Source organism: Somniosus microcephalus, chromosome 7, assembly GCF_052327205.1.
Source record: "Somniosus microcephalus isolate GS21.2 chromosome 7, FLI_Smic_1.0, whole genome shotgun sequence".
Lineage (NCBI taxonomy): Eukaryota > Metazoa > Chordata > Chondrichthyes > Squaliformes > Somniosidae > Somniosus > Somniosus microcephalus.
In genome coordinates, this window is record NC_140993.1 from 69346907 (window position 1) to 69370076 (window position 23170).

Here is a 23170-nt window from a genome sequence, read left to right on the forward strand (position 1 = left end):
GGTGGGGATGTTACACTTTTTCAAGGAGGCATCGAGGGTGTCCTTGAAGCGTTTCCTCTGCCCACCTGGGGCTCTCTTGCCCTGCCGGAGCTCCGAGTAGAGCACTTGTTTTGGGAGTCTCGTATCGGGCATGCGGACAATGTGACCCATCCATCGGAGCTGATTGAGTGTGGTCAGAGCTTCGATGCTGGGGATGTTGGCCTGAGCAAGAACACGGACGTTGGTGCGCCTATCCTGCCAATGGATTTGCAGGATCTTGCGGAGGCAGCGTTGGTGGTACCTCTCCAGTGCTTTGAGGTGCCTGCTGTACATGGTCCATGTCTCTGAGGCATACAGCAGGGCAGGTATCACTGCTGCCCTGTAGACCATGAGCTTAGTGCCGGGTTCGAGGTCCTGGTCTTCAAACACACTCTTCCTCAAGCGACCGAAGGCTGCACTGGCACACTGAAGGCGGTGTTGGACTTCGTCGTCGACGTCTGCCCTTGTTGACAGTAGGCTCCCGAGGTATGGAAAGTGTTCCACGTTGTCCAAGGCCTTGTCATGGATTTTGATAATCGGGGGGCAGCACTGTGTGGCGGGGTCAGGTCGGTAGAGGACCTTTGTCTTACGGATGTTTAGTGTAAGGCCCATGCTCTCGTATGCTTCGGTGAAGGTGTTTACGATGGTCTGGAGTTCGACCTCCGAGTGAGCGCAGACGCAAGCATTGTCTGCATACTGTAATTCGACGACAGAGGATGGGACGACCTTGGATCTGGACTGGAGGTGACGGAGGTTGAACAGTTTCCCGTTTGTTCTGTAGATTAGCTCCACTCCAGTGGGGAGCTTACTGAGGGTGAGATTGAGAAGAGCGTTGGTGCGATGACACAGCCTTGCTTGACCCCGGTTCGTACGTGAATTGGGTTTGTGGTGGAGCCATTGATCAGGATCACAGCTTGCACGTTGTCGTGAAGCAGGCGGACGACAGTGACAAACTTTTGAGGGCATCCGAATTTGAGGAGGACACTCCATAATCCCTCACGGTTGACAGTGTCGAAGGCCTTTGTGAGATCAAAGGCGGCCATGTACAGTGGTTGGCGCTGTTCCCTGCATTTCTCTTGTAATTGACGTGCGGTGAAGATCATGTTCATTGTGCCCCTTAGTGGGTGGAATCCGCATTGCGACTCTGGGAGGAGCTCTTCGGCCACTGGGAGAAGGCGATTGAGGAGGATACTTGCGATGACCTTCCCTGTGGCAGATAGCAGGGAAACTCCTCTGTAATTACCGCAATCGGACTTGTCACCTTTCTTGAAGATGGTCACAATTACAGCGTCTGAGATCCCCTGGCATGCTCTCCTCCTTCCAGATAAGAGAAATGAGTTCATGAATTCGCGCCAGTAGTGCTTCTCCGCCATACTTTAGTGCCTCGGCGGGGATTCCATCTGCTCCTGAGGCCTTGTTGTTCTTCAGTTGTCGGATGGCCTTTTCAACCTCATGCCGGGCTGGGGTTGGAAGCAAGATGGCTCCTGTGCTGGCAGCTCCCTAGGGAGCTCCTTTGCCATCCTTGACAATCCATTACATTTCCTACAATACAACAGTGACTACACTTCAAAAAGTAATTCATTGGCTGTGAAGCAATTTGAGACATTCTAAGGACGTGAAATGCACTATACAGTATCAATACAAGTTCTCTCTTAGGAACGCAGGAGTGTAGTTTGAAAAATAGCAAACAATGGAAGGATGGAATAAAGGAAAAAGGGAGGTGGGAGGAAAGAAACGAGGGAGAGGGGGAAGGAGGCATTTATACAGTGTTTCATCACATTCCAAAGCACGTCACATAAAATGCATTACTATGAAGTGTAGAGGCTGTTGTTACGTAGGCGAACACGGCAGCTAGTTTGGATAGAGCAAGATTTCATAAACAGTGATAAATTGAAGACCAGTTCATCTGTTTTTGGCAGTGTTGGTTGAGGAAGGAATATTGCCCTAGACATCAGGAGAACTCCCCTGCTCTGCTTTTAATTGGGATCTTTGACATCCACTTAAGCCAGTGCAACAGATAGACCTTGGTTTAATATCTCATCACGCTCTTTCAATTCCTTTCCCCGTCAAATATCTACATAGTTCCCGCTTGAACATCCTGACACTTTCCAGCTACACAGAACAGAAAATGCTGGAAGAACATCAGGGTCATCAGCATCTGAAAGAGGAAAAGGGGAGGTTAATATTTCACCCTTCATCCAAACAGTTCTGACAAAGGGTTATACCCAAAACTTCTCTTCACAGATGCTGACATGGCTACTGTGTCTTTTTCAGCATTTTCTGTTTTTATTTCAGATTTGAAGTTTTTTTTCCCCCCAGTTAAGAGACTTTTTTAAAAATGGAGGGTTTCTAGGACATGGAAATGCCCTACCAGAAACAGTGGTGGACGCATAATCCATTTTAAAGAGAAGTGGATAAATATTTGAAGAAATTTTTTTTTTTTTATAAAGTATATGGGGAAAGTGGATAGCTCTTTCAGAAATGCAGCACAGCTGTGATTTTAAAAAAATTCATCCAAGGACACCAGGAGAACTCCCCTGCTCTTCTTTCAAGGCCAGCATTTATTGCCCATCTCTAGTTGCCCCTGACATACAACTAAGTGGCTTGCTAAGTGACTCGGCCAGGCCGGGGAAGGATGGGAGGTTTCTTTCCCTAAACGACAATAGTGAACCAGTTGGGTTTTTTACGACAATCCCGACAACTTCAGTCACTTTTACTGATACCAGCTTTTTACTTCCAGATTTTTAAAACTGAATTAAATTTCTTTAATTGTCGAATCGATTCTACATATGTGCACTAATAAAATCTAAGCCACTTATAAATGAGTTTTTAATCTTATTGAATCATAAAATCATAGAATAACAAAGCACAGAAGGATGTCATTCCGCCCAACATGCCTGTGCTTGCTCTTTGAAAGAGCTACCCACTTAGTGGCACTCCCCTAGTCTATCTCCATAGCTCTTCCAATTTTTCCTTTTCAAGGAAATATCTAATTCTTTGTGAAAGTTACTACTGAATTTGCTTTCACCACTTTTCAGGCAGTGCATTCCAGATCATAACAACTCGCTGCGTAATTCTCATCTCATCTCTCTGAAGTAGAGTTTGTGATTATATCAAACGTGTTAGGGTTCTGTGCCTCTTCTAATCTTGAATGTCTCAATAAGGTCGCCCCTCGGTCCTTTCTTCAGCTGTCGTAATATCTGCTTGTAGCTTACTTAGGTGCTTAATCCAAGGAAGAGTTATTCGAGGACAAGCATCACACATCCGCTCAACCTCCCAACCTGCTCCATAAACAGGGAAGGAATGACCGTTAAAGTGTTATCAAAGCACCAAGGAAAGGCCACTGATATGCAAGAGTTGTAAATGCTGCCGAGCACAGCCCAACACCAGGTTGTCTTTATTGACGGTCCAGATTAACGTAAAATTAATCAACGCGGACTGTGTAAGCAAAATCTATGGGTGGAGTATCCTCACCTGGTAAACAAGTACAGGTAGAGACAGCATAAGGACATCGACAATCAACACAATCTAAGGGGACCCTGCATCAGTGCAGTCAGGCAGCTAACGGGGATCTTGCATCAGTGCAGTCAATTACCTAAAGGAACCCTGCATCAGTGCAGTCAGCCATCTAAAGGAACCCTACATCAGTGCAGTCAGCTACCTAACGAGACCCTGCATCAGTGCAATCAGCTACCTAACGAGACCCTGCATCAGTGCAATCAGCTACCTAACGAGACCCTGCATCAGTGCAATCAGCTACCTAACGAGACCCTGCATCAGTGCAGTCAGGCACCTAACAGGGACCCTGCATCAATGTCATCAGACACCGAACGTGGATTCTGCATCAGTGTAGTCAGGCAGCTAATGGCGACCCTGCATCAGTCCAGTCATCTAGCTAACGTGAATCCTGCATCAGTGCAGTCAGGCAGTTAACCGGGACCCTGTATCAATGCAGTCAGCTACCGAATGGGGACCGTACATCAGTGCAGTCAGGTGCCTAACGGAATCCTGAGGCGCATGCGCTTGCTGTCTGACGGCAGGTCGTCATCTTGATCAGTTCATATCACGTCAGGCTGGTTGGTCACAGTCTTTTTATATTTAGTCATGCATTGTAATTTAGCGCCACAATGACTCTGGCACTCAAAGTCAGGCATCAAGGGAGCTGCAGCTCAGCTAAAGTGGCATCACACTGGTGAAGGAGGGTGCTGTAGCAGGGCTGGTTGAGGCACCTGGTTGGGACAATGCAGTGGGAGATTCACGCTTCATTTAACTCTTGCAATACCCAGTCTTTGAATGCAAGTACAACGCTTTAACAACCACGTTCTCAGCCAGAATGCTGCACCAAAAATGTTGAGAGCTGGAAGGACACACACAAACAGCTCCGATTTAGGGTTCCTGGCCCATCATCAACGCCTCCTGTTTAACCTCCCTTTTCGTTCCCCATGGGAGTAGGGATCGCCTTCTCCTAAATTTCAAACTAAAATTAGTGCTCCTAGTACACAGTGACTGTGCTTCATACAGAATGACTTCAATGTTGCTGCACTCTGCCCTTTCCTCCTTGATGAGATGAATATGTAGGAATGACTCAGCAAAGCAGATCACTGAAAGTCCCGCGCCCACTGGGAAAGTCCGCGCCCACCGCGTCCACCGGTAAAGTCCGCGTCCACCGGGAAAGTCCGCACACACCGCGTCCACCGGGAAAGTCCGCGCCCACCGGGAAAGTCCGCGCCCACCGCGTCCACCGGGAAAGTCCGCACACACCGCGTCCACCGGGAAAGTCCGCACACACCGCGTCCACCGGGAAAGTCTGCGCACACACCGCGTCCACCGGGAAAGTCCGCACACACCGCGTCCACCGGGAAAGTCCGCACACACCGCGTCCACCGGGAAAGTCCGCACACACCGCGTCCACCGGGAAAGTCCGCACACACCGCGTCCACCGGGAAAGTCCGCACACACCGCGTCCACCGGGAAAGTCCGCACACACCGCGTCCACCGGGAAAGTCCGCACACACCGCGTCCACAGGGAAAGTCCGCACACACCGCGTCCACCGGGAAAGTCCGCACACACCGCGTCCACCGGGAAAGTCCGCACACACCGCGTCCACCGGGAAAGTCCGCACACACCGCATCCACCGGGAAAGTCCGCACACACCGCGTCCACAGGGAAAGTCCGCACACATCGCGTCCACAGGGAAAGTCCGCACACACTGGAGGTTTACATACTACCAACCCCGCACTGAACCAACAACCCCACATAGTAACAGCTTTCTTTTCTTTTATTGTCCTTCCTTACTCTCCTGAAGTGTCAGGTCACTCACTGAAGCAAGGTCAAAAGGGCACAAGCAGCAACAAGTACCGTCCCCTTATCCAGGTTTAGACAGTGAATGTCAAACAGGGTATTCAATGGAGAAGGGCACTGTAGCGGAGTCAGATCCTCTCCTCACCAGACATCTGTCTCTCTCACACACACACATTTTCCAACAGTGGTTGTTACCGATAGCAATCGGGAATGGATATCCTGTGTTCGCTCCCTCCCTCCCCTAACTCAAAGGCACTGAGGCCACTGTAACATGGAGAGCACTGCAATATCACAATGCGTTCAGAATGCAGTGGATCTGTGCCTGCGCTGCGGAGTATTTGCCACTTGAGGGCAGCAGATATCACATCAACACCTCTCTAGCTGCCGAGCCGAATTACATGTACAGGTAGACTACCCTTTATCCGGACTTCCGAAAACCGAAACCCTCTAAAAACCGAAGGTTTTTTCGTTCAGCGTAAGTCGTGCGTACGACTTACGCTGAACGAAAAAACCTTCGGTTTTTAGAGGGTTCCGGTTGCGGAAGTTCGGATAAAGGGTAAGTCGTGCGCACGACCCCCCGCCGACCCCCCCGCCAGCCCCGACAACCGCCAGCCGCCGACCCCGCCGCGGACCCCGCCAGCCCCGACAACCGCCGACCCCGCCAGCCGCCGACCCCCCCGCGGACCCCGCCGGCCCCGACAACCGCCGACCCCGCCAGCCCCGACAACCGCCGACCCCCCCGCGGACCCCGCCAGCCCCGACAACCGCCGACCCCCCCGGCGGACCCCGCCAGCCCCGACAACCGCCGACCCCCCCCCGCGGGCCCCGACAACCGCCGACCCCCCCCCGCGGACCCCGCCAGCCCCGACAACCGCCGACCCCCCCCGCGGGCCCCGACAACCGCCGACCCCCCCGCGGACCCCGCCAGCCGCCGACCCCCCCGCGGACCCCGCCAGCCCTGACAACCGCCGACCCCCCCCCCCGCGTACCCCGCCGGCCCCGACCCCGACTGACTTACGCTGAGCGTCAGCGTAAGTCGTGCGCACGACCCCCCGCCGACCCCCCCGCGGACCCCCGCCGACCCACCTTCCGAAATCCGAAATTCTCCTTTATCCGAAACTCGGCTGGTCCCGAGGTTTTCGGATAAAGGATAGTCTACCTGTACAACAAATTCAATTCAATTCGCTTTATTGGCATGACAAGTTACATCTTATGTTGCCAAAGCATCGAAAAACATTCATGTTTGTTCACAAAAATACAGATCTATCCATACAGTGTATAAACAGATATATCCCTGAGTGTATAAATATACTTTCATATAATTTATATATACTCTTTTCTTATATTTAGTGGTTGTCCCTCTGTTTATGGCAAGCTGTAACATAGTGTGCCGCTAGTGTTACACAATTTCTCTCTTCCCCTAGTAGGTATGGGAGTTTTTGGTCGTCATTCAAATTTCTGAATTCCGGGCATATTTGTGTGAATTTTGGGTAGAAATTCTCCCTTATGCCCTGATATTTTCTACAAGCTGTGAGGAAGTGCATCTCTGTCTCCACCACTCCCTGACTGCAGTGAGAGCATATCCTGTCCTCTCTTGGTAGCCGGGTCTGCCTGTGTCTACCTTTTTCGATCGCCAGGTTATGTTCACTAAGTCTGTACATTGTCAAAAGTTTTTCTCAGTTTGCTATCCTTTACCATGGTCAGGTAATCAGCCATGTTGTATTGTCTGTTTAGGGCCAAGTAGCAATTGAGTTTGCTTTGGTATTTTGTTGTTTCTGCCCAATATGACAGATATTTTTCCTTTTGCTTAGCGACGATTGTGTTGGGTCGAATTCTTTGTGTTACGCTGTCACTGTCCTGGGGCTGGTTATTGTTAGTAGTGTTAGTAGTGACTTCACTGAGTCCCAGGACTAGTTGACTGAGGGTATTCTTCTTTATGGTCCTCTCTTGGCATTTCAGGGCTTCGTAATGATAGCATTGGGGGTTGCTCATTTCTAGGTGTTTCCAAAATTTGGTGGCTCTTTTTTGGATAGTGATTATTAATGGATATTGGCCTAGTTCTGCCCTGCATGCATTGTTTACGGTTTTCCTTTGAGTCCGGAGGATACTTTTACAGAATTCTGCATGTAGGATCTCAATTGGGTGTTTGTCCCATTTTGCAAATTCTTGTTGTGTTAGCGGTCCCCACACCTCACTGCCATAGAGTGCAATTGGTTCAATTACTGATTTGAAAATTGAGCCAAATGCTAATTGGGATTTCTATCTGGATTGATTTTTTAATGGCATAGAAAGCCCTTCTTGCTTTCTCTTTCAGTTCATTCACAGCCAGTTTGAAATTTCCCGTAGAACTGATTTTTAAGCCCAAGTATGTGTAGTTAGTGGTTTGTTCAATTTTGGTTGTTCCTAGTGTGAAATTTATTTTGGGTCCCTGATGTCTGGATCTTTGCAGGAACACAAGGACTTTGGTTTTTTGGGGATTTATTGTCAGGGCCCAAGTCTGGCAGTACGACTCCAGCAGATCCAGGTACAACCAACAGAAGGTACTTGAAACACACGCCAGCATCTGAAGGGACAGGTTAACATTTCAAATTTCTAGCACTGTAGGTGTTTTGTTTTTAGTCTTAGGAAAGCAAAGAGAGGGCATGAAAAAATATTGGCAAGTAACATCAAGGAAAACCTAAAGATGTTTTATAAATACATTAAGAGCAAGAGGATAACTAAAGTAAGAGTAGGGCCTATTAGGGATCATAAAGCTAACCTGTGTGCGGAAGCGAAGACATGGGTATGGTTCTTGCATCTGTTTTCACAAAAGAGAGGGACGACGCAGACATTGTAATTAGGGAGGAGGAGTGTGAAATATTAGATGAAATAAACAGTGAAAGAGGAAGTGTTAAGGGGTTTAGCATCTTTGAAAGTGGATAAATCCCCAGACCTGGATGAAATGTATCCCAGACTGTTAAGAGAAGTAAGAGGGGAAATAACAGAGGCTCTGACCATCATTTTCCAATTCTCTCTGGCTACAGGTATGGTGCTGGAGGACTGCTAACATGGTACCATTGTTTAAAAAGGAAGAAAGGGATAGACCGAGTAATTACAGGCCAGTCAGCCTAACCTTGGTGGTGGGAAAATTATTGGAAAAAATTCTGAGGGACAGGATAAATCTTCATTTAGAAAGACACAGATTAATCAGGAACAGTCAGCATGGATTTGTTAAGGGAAGGTTGTGTCTGACTAACTTGATTGAATTTTGTGAGGAGGTAACAAGGAGGGTCGATGAGGGTAGCGCATTTGATGCAGTCTATATGGATTTTAACAAGGCTTTTGATAAGGTCCCGCATGGCAGGCTGGTCACAAAAGTAAAAGCCCATGGGATCCAAAGCAAAGTGGCAAGTTGGATCCAAAATTAGCTCAGAGGCAGGAAATAAAGGGTAATGGTTGACGGGTGTTTTTGTGACTGGAAGGCCATTTCCAGTGGAGTTCTGCTGGGCTCAGTACTGGATCCTTTGCTTTTTGTGGTATATCAATGATTTGGACTTGAATGTAGGAAGTATGATTAAGAAGTTTGCAGATGATACAAAAATTGGCCAAGTGGTTGATAATGAAGAAGAAAGCTGTAGACTGCAGGAAGATATCAATGGACTGGTCAGGTGGGCAGAACAGTGGCAAATGGAATTCAATCTGGAGAAGTGTGAGGTGATGCATTTGGGGAGAGCTAACAAGGCAAGGGAATACACTATAAATGGTAGGGCACTGAGAAATGCAGAAGTTCAGAGGGACCTTGGAGTGCATGTCCACAGATCCCTGAAGGTAGCAGGTCAGGTAGATAAGGTGGTTAAGAAGGTATACGGGATACTTGCCTTTATTAGCCGAGGCACAGAATATAAGAGCAGGGAGGTTATGCTTGAACTGTATAAAACACTAGTTAGGCCGCAGCTAGAATACTGCGTGCAGTTCTGGTCACCACATTACAGGAAGGATGTGATTGCACTAGAGAGGGTGCAGGAGGAGATTTACGAGGATGTTGCCTGGGCTGGGGAATTTTAGCTATGAGGAAAGATTGGATAGGCTGGGATTGTTTTCTTTGAAAGAGGAGGCTGAGGGGAGACCTAATGGAGGTGTATAAAGTTATGGGGGGCCTAGATAGAGTGAATAGGAAGGACCTATTTCCCTTAGCAGAAGGGTCAATAACTAGGGGACATAGATTTAAAGTAATTGGTCGGAGGTTTAGAGGGGGATTTGAGGAGAAATTTTTCCACCCAGGGGGTGGTGGCGGTCTGGAACTTACTGCCTGAAAGGGTGGTAGAGACAGAGACCCTCCTCACATTTAAAGTACTTGGATATGCACTTGAAGTGCTGTAACCTACAAAGCCACGGACCAAGTGCTGGAAAGTGGGATTAGGGTGGATAGCTCTTTGTCGGCTGGCACGCACAAGATGGGCTGAATGGCCTCCTTCTGTGCTGTAAATTTCTATGATTCTTAGTGATGTAGCTAATTTTACAAAATGATTAGAGATTCTGCCAAAGATCTCTACCAACTACAGAGGGGGGAAGAGACTGTGAGGGATACACGTGCAGAGGCTGTCTGGAACATATGAGCAGAGAAGAGGCTGTAAGGGGCACAGGTGTAGAGGCACAAAACCAGCAATGAGGCACAGGCTCACGAATGCGCAGAGGAGGAAATATAATGAGAGGAAGGCTATGCTGAAAAAAACAAAAGGTGCAACGCAGGAGGGTGCAAAGCGGAGGTGCCTGAGAGAGGGGCAGCGGGGGTGGGAGGGAATGGCTGGAGAAAGATCTAGAATGGGCTGGGTAGATAGGTTTTAGTGATTTGGGTCAGGTGCACTTCATTTTTGAGACTTTTATTGTGTGAGAAATTGTATTTGTAGGGGTACATAGTAAGGATCAAGACCAGGAATTGGAAAAAGGCTGGTGAGAGAGCTGCTCAGAGGCAGTGAACTAAGTGTATACATGTTTTGGGAAGGTTGAACCAACGAAGATTTTTGGGGAAATTTTGGCCAATGAAAATTTGCACATTGACATGCAAGATTTTTTGGATAGATAGAAGAGAATTAAACAGAGTTAGATAATTATATGAAATAACAACAGAAAATGCCGGAAACACTCAGCAGGCCAGGTAGCATATCCATGGAGAGAAAAAAATACTCCCCATGGATGCTGCCTGACCTAACTGTTTCCAGATTTTTATGTTTTTATTTCAGATTTCCAGCATCTGCAGTATTTTGCTATTGTAGATAATTATATGGATGGGTGGAGGGAGGGAGGGATTGATAGATGGAAGGAAGCATGAATAGATAGAGGGACAGAATGATGAAATGATGAATAGGGTATTCCTGACCATAGAGGAAGACCAAGATTTTGGGACTTTTCCCATTATCTCTTGGGAGTGGTCCTCTCCATTATCCGGGATAATGGAGGCTCCGCAATTTAGCAACTTGCATAGAACGATTAAAGTAGAAAAAAATTTCCAATGCACCTCACAGTGGGGAAAAGTAACTGTTGGAAAGTGAGAAGGGGTGACCAAAAATTGTTACAGTTTTAATAATGGACAGAGAAAAAAAAGCAAGAGGGATTTTAGGGAGTGAGTGAGTTCAAGAGAGTAGCACCAAGGTGGCTGAAAGGATGGGGGTGGAGGGATGTACAGGAGACCAAAGTCAGAGAACCAAAGGGTGTGAGAGGGAATACAAGGCTGGAGGAGGTTCCAGAAGCAGGGTGGGCTGAGACCTTGGAGGGATTGAAGATGAGAACAAGTATTCTAAATGCAACAAGTTAGGAGATAGTCAGCGAGGATAGAGGTGATGGGCCAACAGGATTCAGAATGGGACAGGATATGGACAGCTGTGTTTTGGATGTGTTGTAGTGAAAAATAATGGCTTTGGTCTCCAGTTGGAGAAAGTTTTGATTCGTCCACGAATTTGTGGTGTATGTGCCTTTAAGAGCAATTATGGTGTATGTGCCTTTAAGAGCCCCAGGTGTGCGTAATGCCGGTAATTGCCACTTGGGCTATATAAGCCTGTGTATTGTGTATATCCTTTAGAAAACCCCCCCCCAGACTTGCTTAGTAAATACCTATGAACCAACTCCTGTCTTCAGTGTCTTTATCTACACACGGACATAACAGTGGCGACGAAGTGGAAACGGACTTACCTGCAATTCGGCAGCACCTCAAGGACATCGATTCCTCCAGCGTCCAGAAGACTCAAGGAAGTAAGAGAAACTGTGGTTTCACCAGCTGGCCAAGCTGGTGACAGGTACTGCGCTAATCCTTCCTGGGCGTCAGGCTGGAGCTCCAGCGGCGGGCTCTACAGCTGAGACAGGCAGCGAAATCGGAGGCAAGCAATAACGGACTGGGAGGGTGCACTCGAGAGACGGCCGGCGCGGCAAGCAGGTCAGCGTTTAGACCTCCGTCGGGAACGAGTCTCCAACAGTGAATAAACGGAAACCACAGTAAAACAGCGTTGTTATCGGTAGCAGCGGCGGGAAAGCGCGGGAAGCGCCATATCGTTGCTACAGAGAGAGAAAAAAAAAGAAGAAAAAAAAGCGCGGGAAGCGCCATATCTTTTCTGAAATGCCTAAATCTGGTAATATTGAGGCTTTTGATGGCGAAATAGAAGATTGGACCACATACGTGGAAAGAGTAGAGGTTTATTGCACTGCAAATGGAATAACAGATGAAAAAAAAGCTTCAGTACTTCTGAACTTAATGGGCGCGAAGACATACGGGCTGTTACGAAATTTAATCACTCCAGCCAAACCAAAGGACAAGACTTTTAAAGAAATTGTTGATACCCTGCAGGAGCATTTAAACCCAACACCGCTGCTGATAGCGGAACGATTCAAGTTCTTCAAGAGAAATCAACACAAGAATGAAAGTAACGCTGATTACCTAACCGAATTAAGAAAGCTATCAAAGTACTGCCAATTCGGAGCAGGACTATCGGATTATCTTCGAGACAAATTTGTTTGCGGTCTCTTAAGTGAAGGAACACAAAAAAGACTGCTTTCTGAAAAAGATTTAACATTGGACAAAGCTTTCAGTATGGCTGTATCATACGAAGCAGCAGCAAAAGGAGCTGCAGAGATACAACAAGAGACATAGGACTTCGGCACCCATAAAATGACACAGGAGTTCGGAAGATGTTATCGCTGCGGCAGATCCACCCATAACCAGAGGGACTGCTGGTTCAAGGGCAAAGCATGCAGGCAATGTGGTAAGATTGGACACATTGCACGGGTATGCCAATCTGGACAAAATAAATCCACTGACAGAAAACAAAAAATCAATAAAGAAAAGTACAGGAAGGTACAAATGATGACGGACAATAGCTCCGAAGACCAGAATAGCGATAGCGACTCCGGAAACAAGAGACTAAGCTGTCTCAAATTACATAATGTACTTGCCAAAGAGGATTGCCAAAGAGGATTACCAAACCATTTGGGTTACCCTCACAATAGCAGGGTCCCCAGTTAAAATGGAGCTAGATACAGGATCAGCTCTAACCGTAATAAATCGACGAGATTACGAGAGGCTATTTTCGCATATACCTCTAAAAGACACATCCATTATCTTAAAAACATATACGGGGCAGAAAGTCTACCCCAAAGGAAAAATAAGGGTGCCTGTGGTATACAACGGCAAAAAAATACAAAAGTTGTATTTATACATTCTACAAGATGGTGGTCCACCGTTGTTGGGACGTGAATGGATAAGGAAGATACGTTTAGACTGGCACTCCATTCAGGCACTGACGGTGACCAGTAAGGAAAAAAACAATGATGACATCATACCTGAACGATTAAAAGACATCTTAGCCAACGCCAAAGAAGTGTTTCAAGAGAAACTAGGAACCTTGAAAGGCATCACCGCCTCAATAAAAGTGGAAGATATAGCAATTCCAAAATTTTTTAAGGCAAGACCAGTGCCATACGCAATACGTCCGGCAGTCGAGGCAGAGCTGAAGAATTTGGAAAAGGCAGGCGTATTATCCAAAATAGATTGGAGCGAATGGGCAACACCCATCGTTCCAGTCATGAAAAAAACATTGAAAAATAACTCTGAGGAACAGAAAAAAATTCGCATCTGTGGGGACTTTAAGGTGACTGTAAACCCGGTCCTTCACACGGTACAGTATCCTCTTCCGAGGATAGAAGGTATTTTCGCCTCACTATCCGGAGGGAAACGTTTCACAAAAATTGACTTGGCACAGGCATATCTACAGATGGAGGTTGCGGAGACCTCTAAAAAGTATCTCACAATAAACACACACAAAGGCCTGTACCAGTACAATCGACTGGTTTTTGGAATAGCATCAGCTCCAGCTATCTGGCAAAGAGCTATGGAGCAAGTCCTGCAAGGGATTCCGGGGACTCAATGCTACCTAGACGACATCCTTATAACAGGAGAAAACGACAACGAGCACCTTGCCAATTTGGAGCAGGTGCTCACTAGGCTGAAAGAACGAGGCCTACGAGCAAATCGCCCCAAGTGCTAATTTTTCCAAAATCAGATATCATATTGTGGCCACATAATTAATAAGGAAGGGTTGCATAAGTCACCTGAAAAAATTGAAGCAGTTATCAAAGCCGCAGCACCTGAAAATGTTTCACAATTAAGGTCATTCCTGGGATTAATAAATTACTATCATAAACTTTTACCGAACTTATCAACTATTCCACACCCTCTTAACTATCTTCTACAGACAGGAGTGATTTGGAAATGGAACGAAGACTGTAAACGTGCCTTCCATAAATGTAAAGACTTAATCACATCCGAGAAAATTTTGGCTCATTACAACCCATCACTACCAATCAGACTGGCGTGCGATGCATCCCCTTACGGGATAGGAGCGGTATTGTCCCATAGATTCCCTGATGGCTCGGAACGGCCGATAGCTTTTGCGTCACGCTCATTGAACTCAGCTGAGCGTAACTATGCCCAGATAGACAGGGAAGCACTCAGCCTGGTATGGGGAGTGAAGAAATTCAACCATTACCTACACGGACAAAAATTTACCTTGCTGACTGACCATCAACCCCTCATCTCCATATTCAACCCTAAAAAAGGTGTCCCCATTATGACGGCACAAAGACTACAGAGGTGGTCCCTTTTTCTAGGGGCACACCAATACAACATTGAATACAAAGGGTCAAAACAGCATGGGAATGCTGACGGTTTATCACGCCTACCGTTGCCAACGATAGAAGAGGCACCTACAGTAGACCCAGTAGAGATATTCCACTCTACCATAGTGGAATGTCTGCCGGTGACAAATTCTGCCATTGAGAGGGAGACAAGAAATGACCCTACTCTCTCACGGGTCTACGATTTAACAGTGAAGGGATGGCCAGCACATGGCGAACCACTGTTGCCAGCATTCTCGCAAAGAAGAGAACAGCTGTCAGTGTGCCGAGGAACCTTGATGTGTGGATCCAGAGTGGTGATTCCACCCAAACTCCAGGATAAAGTGCTAAAGGAGCTTCACGAGGGGCATCTGGGTGGAGTGAAAATGAAGAACCTAGCTAGGGCGTTTGTATGGTGGCCAGGTATCGATGGAGACATCGAAGACATGACCAAGAGCTGCCTAGGATGCCAGAAGGTCCAAAATGCTCCGCCACAGGCCCCTCTACATCCATGGGAGTGGCCCTCATCTCCCTGGCAAAGGGTGCACATCGACTTTGCTGGTCCATTTATGGACTCAATGTTCTTAATCGCAGTTGATGCACACTCCAAGTGGCCGGAGGTAATAAAGATGTCCTCCACCACCACGGAAAAAACCATCACAGTATTAAGGACCATATTTGCCAGGAATGGACTGCCGGAGCAGATATGTTCTGATAATGGACCGCAATTTGTGTCCGAAGAATTCAGAAAGTTCTTAAAGAACAATGGGGTAAAGCACTACACGTCCGCCCCATACCATCCCGCCACCAATGCATTGGCTGAAAGGTTTGTCCAGACCTTCAAGAAGGCCATCAAGGCCATGGGTAATGAAGACATAAAACTTCAGCACAAGGTGGATAACTTCTTATTTGCATATAGGAATGCAACGCATATGGTTACTAACCAAACTCCCGCCATGATGTTCTACAATAGAAACCTAAGATGCCGGCTGGATTTGGTCAAGCCCAACATCCGAAGGGACGTGGAGAACCGGCAGTTTCAGGGCATGAATGAAAGGCCAACTAGGGCCTTCCAGATAGGCCAACCGGTTTTGGCCCGGGACTACCGTACCGAGAAATGGCAGCCTGGAACTATCTGCACACGATTAGGACCACTGATGTATACCGTGGACATCGGAGACAGCATAATAAGGCGCCATGCTGACCAAATCATCAAGTCATCCGAAAAGGGACAACCTACACCACCACTCTATACATCTAACGATGAAGTAGAGATACCCATATCTACCTCCGATCCGGTGATACTGGAGCCCGATGAACCCGACACTGGCCTTCAAGCCGAATCAGCCTTGCCAGAAGAACCTACTACACCACCAGAAACTACTACACCCCCGAGGCGTTATCCGGACCGAGTCAGGAAGCCTCCTGAGAGACTAACTTATAATTAATTAATACAGCAATGTATATTATTTTGCATCTATATATATATAAATCGGTACTTCTGTCATTCTGTCTATCTGTCTGTCATCGCGTGTGCGTTGCGGGTATGCACTCGAAAGTTACAGGGCGTACCTATGCGCGCGTTACCTCCAAAGAAAGCTTAAGCTTCCGAGACGGTTTTAAGCGTATTTACGTTTCGGCCGGGCTAAAATTGCGCCCGCGGTATCCCAAAAACCTTCAACATTCCGCTCATTAGCATCTCATTATCCGCTCATTAGCGACAGTGTGACTTCGAGCTCGACCAATCGTACGCCGGGTTGCTGGCGTGTGCCGCCGGGCCAATCGGTGCGCGTGTGGCCGGGCTTTATCATTCTGAACCGAGGTGAGTCGCCGCCATCTTGATTCCAAACTTTTCCTTTCTTTTTCCCGCTTTCTGCGTCTTAAAAAAAAACGTTGCTTTTAAAACACATATTGTTTTTTAAAAAAATGATTTAGAAAGTAATTAACTTATCTAATCTCATTAATTTTCCTACCTTTCCCCGTTTTTCCAGGTAGGCCTAGAAGCCTCGGCGTCTCCTCCGCACCCACGCCCGAGCTAGGCACCTCCCGGCCCCACTCGAAGGCTGGAGGGCCGAGCCTCAGCCCAGCGCCGCTAGGGTGCGCGCGCAGCAGGAGCTGAGACGTCTCTCTCTGCCGGGGCTTGCTGAGCGTCCAGCGTTACCCTGGCAACGGGCGCAATCGGCGGTCTTCACCTCGGGGGGGGGGGGGGGGGGGGGGGGGGCGCGTGCGCAGCAGGAGCAGCTGAGACGCGGCGTCTCTCTCTCTGGCTTGGTCAGCGTCACGGTTGCCCTGGCAACCGGGCCCGCCGGCCGAGAGAGACGCCGCGTCTCAGCTCCTGCTGCGCGCGCAATCGGCGGTCTTCACCTCCGGGGGGGGGGGGGGGGGGCGACCCTCCGGGGGGGGGGGGGGTCGCGACCCTCGGGGGCCGCGACCCTCGGGGGGGGGGGGGGGGGCGCCCGTCGCCCTCCCTCCCCTCCGCCCTCCATCCCCCCCCTCCCCTCCCTACCTCCCTCCCTTCCCCCCGCCCTCCCTTCCCCTCCCTCCCCCCCGCCCTCCCTTCCCCTCACCCCCGCCCTCCCTTCTCCTCCCCTGCCCTCCCTTCCCCCCTCCCCCCGCCCTCCCTTCCCCGCCCTCCCCCCTCCCTCTCTTCCCCCCACCCCGCCCCTCCCTCTCTTCCCCCCAATCGCTCTCTCTCTTCCCCCCAGTCGCTCTCTCTCTTCCCCCCAGTCGCTCTCTCTCTTCCAACAACAACATGCCCTCGAAAAAGCCTCGGCACCGCCGGGCACTTCAGCTAGTATAACATGTAATTAATAATTACTTAAAATATGATGTACTAGTTAGCTAGAAAGGGAGGAATTGTGGTGTATGTGCCTTTAAGAGCAATTATGGTGTATGTGCCTTTAAGAGCCCCAGGTGTGCGTAATGCCGGTAATTGCCACTTGGGCTATATAAGCCTGTGTATTGTGTATATCCTTTAGAAAACCCCCCCCAGACTTGCTTAGTAAATACCTATGAACCAACTCCTGTCTTCAGTGTCTTTATCTACACACGGACACAACAGAATTGTCAGTCAGACAGTCTAACACAGCCCAGAGGTGGTTCTGAAGTCAAGAGAAATGGTAGAGAGTTAGAGCTGGGTGTCAGCAGCACACAATGACCTAGATTTATATCGTGCCTTTAACGTAGAAAAACATCCCAAGGCACTTCACAGTGGTGTACGGAAATATTAGGAGGAGTGACCAAAGCCTTCTCAAAAAGATGGAATTAAAGTAGGATCTTAAAGGAGGAAAGGGAGATGGAGCAGATGAATTACAGATCTTGGGGCTTAGCTAGCTAAGGCACAGCTGCCAACAATAGGACAAACAGAGGGGGGGATGCATAGGTGGGTGAGAGAACAGGTGAACAGGACTTGGACAAATGGAAGCTGATCTTGTGCCTCAGATGATATCACGATGGATCAGCATTAGATAAGCAAGAGAAGGGGGAACAATGATGGAGCCTTGGGGAACTCCAAAGGCAACAGTGCAGGAGTGAGAAGACAGACCATTGCACAAAATGTGCTAGCTGCATTGAGACAGGTAGGAGGGCAGTCTCATGAAGCTGGACAACAGATGAGAGGTGTGTGGTAAACCACTGTCATACCTGTCTGTGTCTGTATGTGTATTCCACTAGGTACAGGTCTGGACATGCCTCGGCTGACTCCTCCCACTATTCCAGGTATATAAGTGACTACCTCCCAGTCCCTTAGTATTCTGGACGGGTCGACCACTCGAGACAAGACCTTCATTCTTTAGTTAATAAAAGCCTGGTTGTTACTCGCTCAACCTCAGTCTTTTGAGTAATTGATGGCGCATCAAGGTGGTGAAGAAGAGGAGATAGCACACTGCAGTCACAATCACAAAGGATGTGGCTTTGACTGAGGCTGCGAAAAGGATGGAAAATAGATTGGAAAAATTTGAACAGGGAGGCCGTAAAGCTGGGAGGCAACACGTTCAAGACCTTAGAGTGGAAAGGCAAGTCAGTGATGCTACAATAGTGGGAGAGGGTGGAAGGATCAATGTTGGGCTTTGCGGGGATTGCTGGGGGGAGGGTGTGGTTGGAAGGAAGCAGAATGTGATCATGGCAGTTTTGAAAGGCAGAGTTATCAGCTTGGCTCAGTTGATAGCATTCTCACCCCAGGGTCATAGATTTATACAGCACAGAAAGGGGCCCTTCGGCCCATCGTGTCCGTGTCGGCCATCAAGCCCTGTCTATTCTAATCCCATTTTCCAGCACTTGGTCCGTAGCCTTGTATGCTTTGGTGTTTCAAGTGCGCATCTAAATGCTTCTTGAATGTTGAGGGTTCCTGCCTCTACCAGCCTTTCAGGCAGTGAGTTCCAGATTCCAACCACCCTCTGGGTGAAAAGGTTTTTCCTCAAATCCCCTCTAAACCTCCTGCCCCTTACCTTGAAACTATGACCCCTGGTTATTGACCCCTCTACTAAGGAGAAAAGTTCCTTTCTATCAACCCTATCTATGCCCCTCATAATTTTGTACACCTCAATCAGGTCCCCCCTCAGCCTTCTCTGCTCTCGGGATAACAACCCCAGCCTGTCCAGTCTCTCGTTATAGCTGAAATGCTCCAGCCCAGGCAAAAACCTGGTGAATCTCCTCTGCACCCTCTCCAATGCAATCACATCCTTCCTGTAGTGTGGCGACCAGAACTGCACACGGTATTCCAGCTGTGGCCTAACTAGCGTTTTGTACAGCTCCATCATAACCTCCCTGCTCTTATATTCTATGCCTCGGCTAATGAAGGCAAGTATCCCATATGCCTTCTTAACCACCTTATCTACCTGTCCTGCTGCCTTCAGGGATCTATGTACATGCAACCAAGGTCCCTCTGATCCTCTGTCCTTCCTAGGGTCCTGCCATTCATTGTGTATTCCCTTGCCTTGTTAGTCCTCCCCAGATGCATCACCTCACACTTTTCAGGGTTAAATTCCATTTGCCACTGTTCTGCCCATCTGACCAACCCGTCTATATCGTCCTGTAGCCTGAGGCTTCCCTCCTCGCTATTTACCATTCCACCAATTTTCGTGTCATCTGCGAACTTACTGATCATACCTCCTGCATTCATATCTAAATCATTCATGTACACTACAAACAGCAAGGGACCCAGCACCTATCCCTGCGATACACCACTGGACACAGGCTTCCAGTCACAAAAACAACCTTCGAACATCACCCTCTGCCCCCTGTCACTAAGCCAATTTTGCCTGGATCCCATGGGCTCTTACCTTCTTGACCAGTCTCCCATGCGGGACTTTGTCAAAAGCCTTACTGAAGTCCATGTAGAGTACATCAACTGCACTACCCTCATCCACACACCTAGTCACCCCCTCGAAAAATTCAATCAAATTGGTTAGACATGACCTCCCCCCGACAAAGCTATGCTAACTATCCTTGATTAATCCTTGCCTCTCCAATGGAGACTAATTCTGCCCCTCAGAAAGGTTATGGGTTTGAACTCCACTTCAGGACTTGAGCACAATGTAGGCTGACACTCCGCATTATTGGAGCTGCCATCCTTCAGATGAGACATTAAGCCAAGATCCCACCTGCCTGTTCTGCTTGATGTTAAAACTCCCGTGACATACTTCAAAGAGCAGGGAGTTATCCTGGTATCCTGGCCAATATTACTTGCTCAAAAAACACCGTCAAAAACAGGTATACTGGTCAGTCATCTCATTTGCTGTTTGTGGGATTTTGTTGGTGCAGAATGGGTGTTGTGTTAGCTTCCCTGTCAGCTGTGGTTCAGTTGGTAGTAATCTCACCTCTGAATCAGAAGGTTGTGAGTTCCAAGTCCCACTCCAGAGACTTGAGCACAAAAATCTAGGCTGACACACCAGTGCAGTGCTGAGGGAGTGCTGCACTGTTGGAGGTGCCGTCTTGCGGATGAGACGATAAACTGAGGCCCTGTCAGCTCTCTAAGGTGGACGTAAAAGATCTCATGGCACTATTTCAAAGAGGAGCAGGGGTTATCCCCAGTGTCCTAGCCAATATTTATCCCTCAATCAACATCACAAAAACAGATTATATGGTCATTATCACTTTGCCGTTTGTGGGAGCTTGCTGTGCACAAATTGGCTGCTGCATTTCCTACATTACAACAGGGACTACACTTCAAATTACTTCATTGGCTGTAAAGCGCTTTGGGATGCCGTGAAAGGCGCTATATAAATGCAAGGTTTTCTTTCTTTCACATAGCAATAATCTCCGCTCTCCATTAATAAAAAAGGATGAAGTTCTTTGAGTGGTTTCAGCGAGGTGCCATAGAGCACTTTATTTTACTTTATTGGCTGCAACGCACTTTGGGATGTCCTGAGGTGGTGAAAGGCACTGTAATAAATGCAAGTTCTTCCTTTCTTTATAAAGATATGGAAGTCAGCCAAAACCTACAATGAAAAGAAACAACGGGCACAAGAGCTGGGGGGGGAACAGGAGACATTAATTAGACCTGTATTTTATAAAAATGTCCTTCTCCTTTCTCCTGTCTGAGGCATATCACTTAGAAAATCTTACAACAAAGCAATCAAAGGCATTTAACCAAATTGCTAATAAAACATCTAAGAGCGGTTCTGAGAGACATTTAACTCTGCTTTTGGATTAGGAACCAACACACTGGGGCCATTGCATTGTAATTTAGAAATCTCTCCATGGTAAAATGTCAGGAGCAGCTGCAAGCCTCCAGGTGTTATTAAGCAGCCTGTCATTTGACTGGGAAAAATCAACATCAACTTGTCTCTTCATTGTGAATTCCACACATTTCTAAACAGCAGTGTTTCAACATGCACTCCCCTCCCTCCCAAAGTAGACCTTAGAGAGAAAAGCCAGGTTATTGTTTGTGCATAGACTCTGTCATCATTGTTGAGTAACTAACTCCACACCTTCACGTGTCTTTTCTCTGTCCGTGCACATAGGCCTGCTCCGAGTCAGAAGGTTGTGAGTTCAAGCCCTGCCCCAGGTCTTGAGCACATAGAATAGTACAGCACAGAAGGAGGCCATTTGGCCCATCGAGTCTGCGCCAATTCTTTCGAAGAGCAATCCAGTTAATCCCACTCCTCCAGTCTTTCCTCATATCCCTGCAATTTTTTCTCCTTCAAGTATTTATCCAGCTCCCTTTTGAAGGCTACCATTGAATCTGTATCCACCACCCTCTGAGGCAGTGCATTCCAAATCCTAACCACTCGTTAAAGTTTTCCTCATGCCACCTCTGGTTCTTTTGCCAATCACCTTAAGTCTGTGTCCTCTCGTTATCGACTCTTCAGCCATTGGAAACAGTTTCTCTTCATTTACTCTAAATCTTTCATGATTTTAAACACCTCTATCAAATCTCTTAGCCTTCCCTGCTCCAAGGAGAACAACCCTAGCTTCTCTACTCTATCCACGTAACTGTAATCCCTCATCACTGGAACCATTCTAGTAAATCTCTCTCCAAAGCCTTCACGTCCTTCCTAAAGTGTGGTGCCCAGAATTGGACACAATACTCCAGCTGGGGCTGAACTCGTGTTTTATAGGTTTAGCATAAATTCCCGGCTTTTGTACTCGATGCCTCTATTTATAAAGCCCAGGATCCCATATGCTTTATTAACTGCTTTGTTAGCCTGTCCTGCCACCTTTAAAGATTTGTGCACAAACACCCCCAAGTCTCTCTGTTTTGGCACCCCTTTTAAAATTGTACCATTTAATGCGTATAGCCTCTCCTTATTCTTCCTACCAAAATGCATCACCTCACACTTCTCTGCATTGAATTTCATCTGCCGTGTGTCCACCAGCCTGTCTGTTTTCTATGAAGTCTATTAGTATTGTCCTCACTGTTGACTACACTTCCAAGTCTCGTGACATCTTCAAATTTCAAAATTGCGGCCTGTACCCCCAAGTTCAAGTCATTAATGTGCATCAAAAAGAGCAGTGGTCCTAGTACTGAACCTTGGGGAACGCCACTGTATGCCTCTTTGCAGTCCAAAAAACAGCTATTCACCACAACTCTAATCTAGCTCGACAGTCCAGCAGAGTGTTGAGGGAACGCTGCATCATCAGTGGTAACGACGCTTCCAATGAGACGTTAAGCCAAGGTCGTGCCTGCCTGTTCGGGGTGGGCATCAAAGATCCATGGCACTATTCGAAGAGCAGAGTGTACTTCCGGTGTGATGGCCGATATTCCTACCTCAAACAGCACCAGCCAAACACAGGTTGACAGTCAGCTCGTCATTGTTGTGGGAATCTTGCCATCCCCAAAATGCATGTCATACTTCCCTATGTAACAATTGTCACAGCACTTCAAAGGTAATTCATAATGCATTGTATATGTAACATGTCTTGAGAGAATTCAGAGAGGTGCGAGGAGGTGCTAAAAAAATGTTCTGCTTCCACAGACCTATTACGTGTCTTCTACTATATCCTGTTTTTATTTTAGATTTCCAACACTTTTGGCTTCCACTTAACTTCTTTCCGATGTAAAAATTACATGTAGTTTAGGCTGCGATTTTTAAAAGAATCTTTTAATGCATTTTCCAACAGGGCCGAGGGACTGTGTTGAACCATATTGACAGTTTTAGCTGCTGTTAACTCACTTCACACAGCATTCTGATTCCAGCACTCAGCAGAAACCAACCATCTAAAGTGACAACGCTTTGGCTTATCCAAATGGCTCAGTAATTTTACCCAGCA

The 23170-nt window shown here is 47.6% G+C and overlaps 1 protein-coding gene across 1 annotated transcript in view; it reads right to left on the minus strand.

Annotated features, from left to right (window-relative positions):
* ccdc12 (coiled-coil domain containing 12) overlaps positions 1-23170 on the minus strand; it is a 92430-nt gene that overhangs the window by 15606 nt on the left and 53654 nt on the right. The gene's annotated exons all lie outside the window — the stretch shown is intronic.